A 7,773-nucleotide genomic window follows, 5' to 3' on the forward strand; every position below is an offset into this window, starting at 1 on the left:
ATTGTCACTTAAGGTAAAACCCAGAACCACGGTCCAAAGCAGAGGTCCTCAGACACTTCTTGTCTAGTTAGGAACTGTAGCTATTTCCAAATTTTTATAATTGAATCATATTTAAAATACATAGTACTACACAGATTTTCCTGGAAGGATGTAAAAGAAAATGGTGCTGTTTGCTTTGGAGGGAGGGTGGCAGGAGTGAAAGAGACATTTTTCCACTCTATAGTTTACTACTTATGTATGGATTTTGAATATGTGGCTGTACTAGCTTGTAAAATCCTTGTTAAAACTACAGAAGGAAAATTCCCCAGGGCCTATTCAAAGTCAAATGAATAGGGAAGTGTGGTGCACAGCCTACTCTGGGCTGGGAAGAACAAAACCTACTTCTTTCACCGTTTTGCTTTCTGTTCTCAACACCTGGATTCTGTCTCAAGGTCTCTAAGATGCTGCTTCAATTCCTGCCATCAAGTCTACATTCTAAGCAATAAAAAGGGTCAGGCAGGGAAGGTAGGGAGAAAAAAGCACAGTCTGAGACACAACACAGAAGCTGAACAGATCATTTCTGTTCACACCACAGTGGTCAGAACTTAGTCCCATGACATAAGTAACTGAAGGGGAACATGGGAAATAGCCTTTAGAAGGCATGAAGTGAAGTGAAGTCACTCAGTCGTGTCCGACTCTTTGCGACCCCATGGACTGTAGCCCACCAGGCTCCTCCATCCATGGAATTTTCTGGGCAAGAGTACTGGGAAGGCATATACTCAGCTAAAACATGGGAAGCTGTATTACTAAAAGAGAAGGAAGCACAGGTGTTGATGCAGAAATAACCAAGGCATTTCAGACACAAATGATTAACACAAAATTCAGTATAGGAGTTATCTCTGGTGGGGAGGGAAAAAAGAATGCATTCCAGGGGCTTCAAGGGTAATAATAACATTTCTTAAGTTGGGTGATTACAACATGGGGTTCAAGTTTTCTTTGTTATTTCTTTTATATGTGTATCTATATATATAACATATATATAGTAGCAGAACATTCATTATGTATATTTCACAATTTACATAAAAAAACATATTAAGGGACTAGTGGCTAAGACTCTGAGTTCCCAGTGTAGGGGGCCCATGTTCAATCCCTGATCAGAACCAGATCCCACATGCCACAAGTAAGAATTTGCATGCTGCAACTAAACATCGTATATGCCACAACAGAAGATGGAAGACCAGGTGTAGCCAAATAAATATTAAAAAAAAACAACATTAAGTTGTTGAAGCTGGATATGGGTGCAGGAGGATTTATCACAATCCTCTCAACTTTTAAGCATACTTGAAAAATTCTGGAATAAAAAGTTTACACATATACATATTTTATATCTTTATATACATACACTTTTATACCCTCTCAGATACACGGTACTTATTAAAAACCTACTTTGTAAAAAGTACTGACCTAAAGGTTGTGTTACATACACATACTATGTGTATATAAGAAATAAAGGACTATGCTATCCTTAAAATGTTTATCATCTAATTAGGATGTTGAGACTAAAATAATACAGGTTGTGATGGAGTGACCAAATGAGGGGTAGGGACAGAATCCATAGAGAAAGATCAGTTTGGTTTTAGGAAGAATGAGGTTGCCATAACCCCCGGAATTGAGCAAATGTGACAAATATAGTAATCAATAATAAAAACGATAATTAACATGCAAACTAATTTTAAGCAATCAGATTCCTGCAGGTCCTTTCATGCAGCTGCCATTTTGTTTCAAAGTTTAGAATCAAGTTAAACAAGAAACCTAAGGAAATAGAAAAATAAACTGCTGTTCCTCTTTCCCACATTATAACCAACTCTGTTACTTTACAACCCAACTAAGGGAATGATTTAGGGCAGACCTTTCAGCAGGTGCCTTCAGTCTTTGGAAGAGGCAGTAAAGCACACATCTATAATCTGCCTGCATAGGTGTGGGTCTCTCGGCTGCTTTTTGCAAGCTGTAGGACCCTGGAAAAGGTTATTTAACCTCTTTGTGCCTCAGTTTCCTCATCTGTAAAATGGAGATAATGATAGTATCAACTCACTAGAGACACTGTGAGTTCATACTGTCCTTGGAACAGTGCCTGGCTCAGAGTGAACACCCAATACATGGCTGCTCTTTGTGTTGTTACCTTGCCATGACTATAAAAATGACCTCATTTATTTAGTTTCCCCTAGAGTTCACTAGGGTGGGAGAGGTTATTTCAGACAAACTAGAAATCTCAATTTTTGTAAGATTTCCTTTTTTCAAACACCATGAAGGCCAAACAAGGCAGCTTGGCAAACTGTATCTAGTGAACCACCAATCCCCAATTCAAATGTTTATAGAGAACAATGTTACGTAACTTACTGCATACGGATGCTATGAAAATAAATTCAAGCAAGTTACAAGGTTTAAATAATTCTAATTTAAAATTCTAATTGAGAATTGGTTATCCCTCATATGGATTACATTCCTTGATGATAATACAGTTAATTTTTAATCTTGGGCTTTCTCTTGTCCCTCCTCAGAATTTCAATTCCAGCTTTCTCCTAAAGCAGCCAGAAATCCAAGATGTGTTTAGGAACAGCTCCCAGCAAAACCCAGACAATAAAGTTGAGGATGTGTGATCAAAACTCCATTGTGCAAACCAACATGCATTAAGTCCTAAACTGTGAGATGCCAACTGTGGACAGTCTGGAAAAAAAACAGCCTTGTACAGACAAAGGAAGATTTGGCTCAGTCTTAAAGCACAGGTACAATACAGTCAGAGGGGGAAAGGGGCAAGCTGTCATAAAGACAGAAAGACAGGGAGATGTGACCAGGCCAGGTAACTCAACAGAAGAGTGGATATTGTGGAGAACCGGGGGGAATAAATTTACAGAGCCTGAACTATGAATGGTTCACTTTTTCTTTAAGAATGTGTGCCCACTATTGGAATTATTTGCCGTAGGGTTCCTCATTGCTTAGTGTGGAGAAGAAAGAACCAACCATGTTAGGAATTGTGCTTCTGAAGAACTACGAGATTTCTCCAGGACAAAGGCTTTCATTGTGTTCCTCTGGGATTCTTAGCACCTAGGAAAGTAACTGGCATGTAGTAAGTTTTCTAAAAATGCCTGGCAAATAAGTGATTGAACAACAGACTCTTAGCAACAGCCTAAACCAGCAGGTCATGACTGTCTCTAACAACAACAAAAGGTACATGAATCTGCTTGAGAGTTCACAATCTATAAACACCATCACGTAGATGTGTTTATCACCTCTACCTTGCACTCCTGTTACCTTTAAGCCTCCTCATTTACTATGCATGATTTCTTGTTTAAGCTCAATGGTGCAAAATTCTAAATAATTACTCATCCTTTTAATTTGGTTTTTAGTTATTTTTAAAAGGCCAAATGGAGATTCAAAACGACAGAGATCTGTTCCCATCAGCATTACCTATTTACCAAACAAGGAGAACATTCCATTGGAGGTAACCAAGAATCCTTTGGTAAATCACTTTAGACTATTACTTATTACATTTTTTTCCCCCAACCTGTCTCTCAATACTCAAAATAAACCAGCCCTGTTAAGAACACTATTGAGACTCTAGAAAGTCCTTTAACACTAGCACGCCCCCAGCACTGAGTTCAATACCTCACATTTGAGTTCTTCCTAAAGTCTAATAGATTGGAATAAAGATGGTTTAAATGTATTATATAAGGAGATACTTCATAGCAACAATTATTTAGATACCTATAACACTGAATAGCAGAGAAGGCAAGGGCACCCCACTCCAGTACTCTTGCATGGAAAATACCATGGACGGAGGAGCCTGGTAGGCTGCAGTCCATGGGGTCGCTAAGAGTCGGGCACGACTGAGCAACTTCACTTTCACTTTCATGCATTGGAGAAGGAAATGGCAACCCACTCCAGTGTTCTTGCCTGGAAAATCCCAGGGACGGGGGAGTCTGGTGGGCTGCCGTCTGTGGGGTCACAGAGTCGGACATGACTGAAGTGACTTAGCAGCAGCAACACTGAATAGAGATGAAGAAAAATCACGTACACACAACAATAAAAATATGACTTGTGATTTTTCCTATTATATAGCAAACCTGGTCCTATTTTGGAAAAGGTGAACTTCATTCTTGAGGAAGTTTAGGTTAAGTGTTAGTCGCTCAGTTGTGTCCAATTGCAACCTCACGGACTATAGCCTGCCAAGCTCCTCTAGGAAATTCTTCCTATGGAGAATTTTCATAGGAAATGCCCATAGGAAATTCTCCAGGCAAGAATACTGGAGCGGATTGCCATTCGCTTCTCCAGGGGATCTTCCCAACGCTGGGATCGAACCTGGGCCTCCTGCATTGCAAGCAGATTCTTCATCATCTGAGCCACCACAGAAGCCCCATACATTATACACAGCTGGTTCTAAAGAAGTTGGCAGGGACATACCTGGTACTCCAGTGGCTAAGACTCTGCTCCCAATACAGAGGGCCTGAGTTCAATCCGTGTTGAGGGAACTAGATCCTACATGATGCAACTAAAAGATCCCAGCACAACCAAATAAATAAATAAGTTAGTAAAAAACAATAGTGTAACTTTACCACCGACGTGTGGTCAATGAGGAAAGAAATGAAATACATATAGAAAATTTCTTCTAACTAAACTGGTCCAGTCTGAAGCAAGTGAGTCAAGTGGGTGAGGCTTCCTTAGTATTTAAACTTACTTAGATACTTTCCTCTTAAAAAATAATACCTAACAATGGTAAATATGAAGATTACAAGAAATTTAAATGAATAGTATCAATATACATTTACCAGCTCATAACTATTGCTCTGAGTCTTGATATATACTATTCGTTCAAGAAACTCTGATTGAATGATGTTCCTTAGTGTCTACTTCAATTCTATAATTATATAATATTCATGAAAGAGACACGTGTACCCCAATGTTCATCGCAGCACTGTTTATAATAGCCAGGACATGGAAGCAACCTAGATGTCCATCAGCAGATGAATGGATAAGAAAGCTGTGGTACATATACACAATGGAGTATTACGCAGCCATTAAAAAGAATACATTTGAATCAGTTCTAATGAGGTGGATGAAACTGAAGCCTATTATACAGAGTGAAGTAAGTCAGAAAGAAAAACACCAATACAGTATACTAACGCATATATATATATATATATATATATATATATGGAATTTACAAAGATGGTAATGATAACCCTGTATGCGAGACAGCAAAAGAGACACAGATGTATAGAACAGTCTTTTGGACTCTGTGGGAGAGGGAGAGGGTGGGATGATTTGGGAGAATGGCATTGAAACTTGTATAATATCATATATGAAACAAATCGCCAGTCCAGGTTCGATGCAGGATACAGGATGCTCTTGGCTGGTGCACTGGGATGACCCAGAGGGATGGTATGGCCGGGGTGGGGAGGTGGGAGCAGGGTTCAGGATTGGGAACACGTGTACACCCGTGGTGGATTCATGTTGATGTATGGCAAAACCAATACAATATTGTAAAGTAATTAACCTCCAATTAAAATAAATAAATTTATATTTAAAAAATAAAATGAAAAAAAAATTATTTATCTATCTAAAAACAAACAAACAAAAAGTGTTAGCAACACATTTGGTTTAAAACTCAACATGATTTAAATTTTAATTAGAGGAAATTTTCCATATTAAAACAGAGACTAAAGTACCCATTGAAGCGTCCATTACATATGGCAGAACTACAGTTTTGAATTATCAAAAAGGAATCCACGAAATGTTCAAGGAAAAAGTTCCCATCCAAGATAACATCATGACTGTTCAGTATAAATAATTTTCTTATAAATTAGAAATGGGATGTACTGGGCTGAGTGTATTATATCAGATTAGCTCCTGTAACTGCAAAACCAAGCTCTTAACAGCCATGCTGGTCTCTGCATTTCTGAATGAATTAAAAGGTTTCCACCAAGCTTCCTTTCCAGCACAGGAAATCCTGTTGGAGTCCCCCCTACAAGGATGCGTCATGCTCACAGCTTTTCATTTTGTGACCTTTAGAAGGCCAGCATTAGCTGCATTTTACAGGAAGTTCTTCCTTTATTCCCCCAATAGCCTGCAGGGTAAACTTTGGTTAGATACAAGGTCAGCATAAACTGAACTCTGCTTTCTTATCAGAGTGAAGCAGCTGTGCTGAGGGACAGACATCCTCTCTCAACCCCCTGCATCCAAACCTTCCTTTTTTCCCAGTATCTGAAATGTATTCAGCCTCAGGTGAGCGGGCAGTCCATGCCCTCTTGTTTCTCAGATTTCTCTATTAATATCTAGAAATACCTTTGAAAAATATCAATGTAAAAAAATCAATTTCTTTCTCCCCAATTCAAATGCTAACCAAAATGAAATCCCCAGAAAGATTTGTATTAGTTAACTGCCACTCCCAAATTGAATTTGAGGCTCAGAATAAAGACACATGAAAGTGGAATTAAATGAAATTTAATGCAGAAACACTTTACTAACTGGAGAACACCACAATTTCAATAGGACTATGGGAAAATTATGCTATTTTTAAGACACATTTGAAATAGCAGGTAAGGTAAAATGAGGTTGGTACCCAAGGAATTCTTGACAGCATGTTCAAGAGATACTGCCTAAGGAGAAAGCTCACTGATTTCCTTCTGGATGAACTTTTTTCACTCCATCCATAGACAGTACGCAGATTTCCTTGATGAGAATGAAAATATCCCTTTGTTCCAAATAACCAAGCCATTAAAATAAAGTAGTAGCAGGAAAGTTGAGAGCACAATTGCCGTGTCCAAATGTGATTCTCCTAGGCGTTCCTTCGGTTGCCTTGGTTCATACCCTATTATCTTCCCCAAATTTGACTGCACAAATCATTATGGAACATATCAGCCTAATTCCCAAACAAAAATAATCTTCTCAATTTTATTCCTATAGCAAACACATCAAAATAGCATGTATGTTCTAGTAATAGCCTTTAGGGTGATAACATCTTTTATTTAAAAACAGAAAATCTAACCCAATTCAAGGATTCCATTAGTAACACGGTAATGATTTATTTCTCATTGTTAATTAAGATTCTATTTACATCTATTGTCTAAAGGGAGGTTCACCAGTCCGGCCCACCCTTACCACCATTCTCCAGAATACCGCCACCCATACTGTGTTCTTCATTCCCCAACAGTCTGCAGGGTAAACAGGGGGAACAGGGTTCTCTGATCAAATATGTTTAGGGAATCAAATCCAGAGTGAAGCACGTTCTCAACATTTTTTGTCCCAGAACCAAGGTTGCTAATGCTAAGTCACTTCAGTCGTGTCCGACTCTGTGCGACCCCATAGACGGCAGCCCACCAGGCTCCCCCGTCCCTGGGATTCCCCAGGCAAGAACACTGGAGTGGGTTGCCATTTACTTCTACAATGCATGAAAGTGAAAAGTGAAAGTGAAGCCGCTCAGTCGTGTCCGACTCTTAGCAACCCCATGGATTGCAGCCTAACAGGCTCCTCCGTCCATGGGATTTTCCAAGCAAGAGTACTAGAGTGGGGTGCCATTGCCTTCTCCGAGAACCAAGGGTAACCAAAGTTATTTGACTACAAGATCTTCTTTTCAAGTGTAATTCCAAATTTAATAGCTCATCAGACTTAGCACTCTTGGGAAGACATTAGGAAAGTTTTTTTGAAAAGATCATAAACTAGTGGTCCTTGGGCCAATTTCTATCCAAGGATATATCCTATCTACTATGTATAAAGTTGTAAAAAAAAACTTCGCCAATG

The 7,773-nt window shown here is 39.0% G+C and overlaps 1 protein-coding gene across 8 annotated transcripts in view; it reads right to left on the bottom strand.

Moving 5' to 3' along the window:
• SRGAP1 (SLIT-ROBO Rho GTPase activating protein 1) overlaps positions 1 to 7,773 on the bottom strand; it is a 310,916-nt gene that overhangs the window by 253,916 nt on the left and 49,227 nt on the right. The window lies entirely within an intron of this gene.

Source organism: Bos grunniens, chromosome 5 (assembly GCF_055505025.1).
Source record: "Bos grunniens cultivar Pamir isolate PY7600 chromosome 5, Bosgru_T2T1.0, whole genome shotgun sequence".
NCBI classification, from domain to species: Eukaryota; Metazoa; Chordata; class Mammalia; order Artiodactyla; family Bovidae; genus Bos; species Bos grunniens.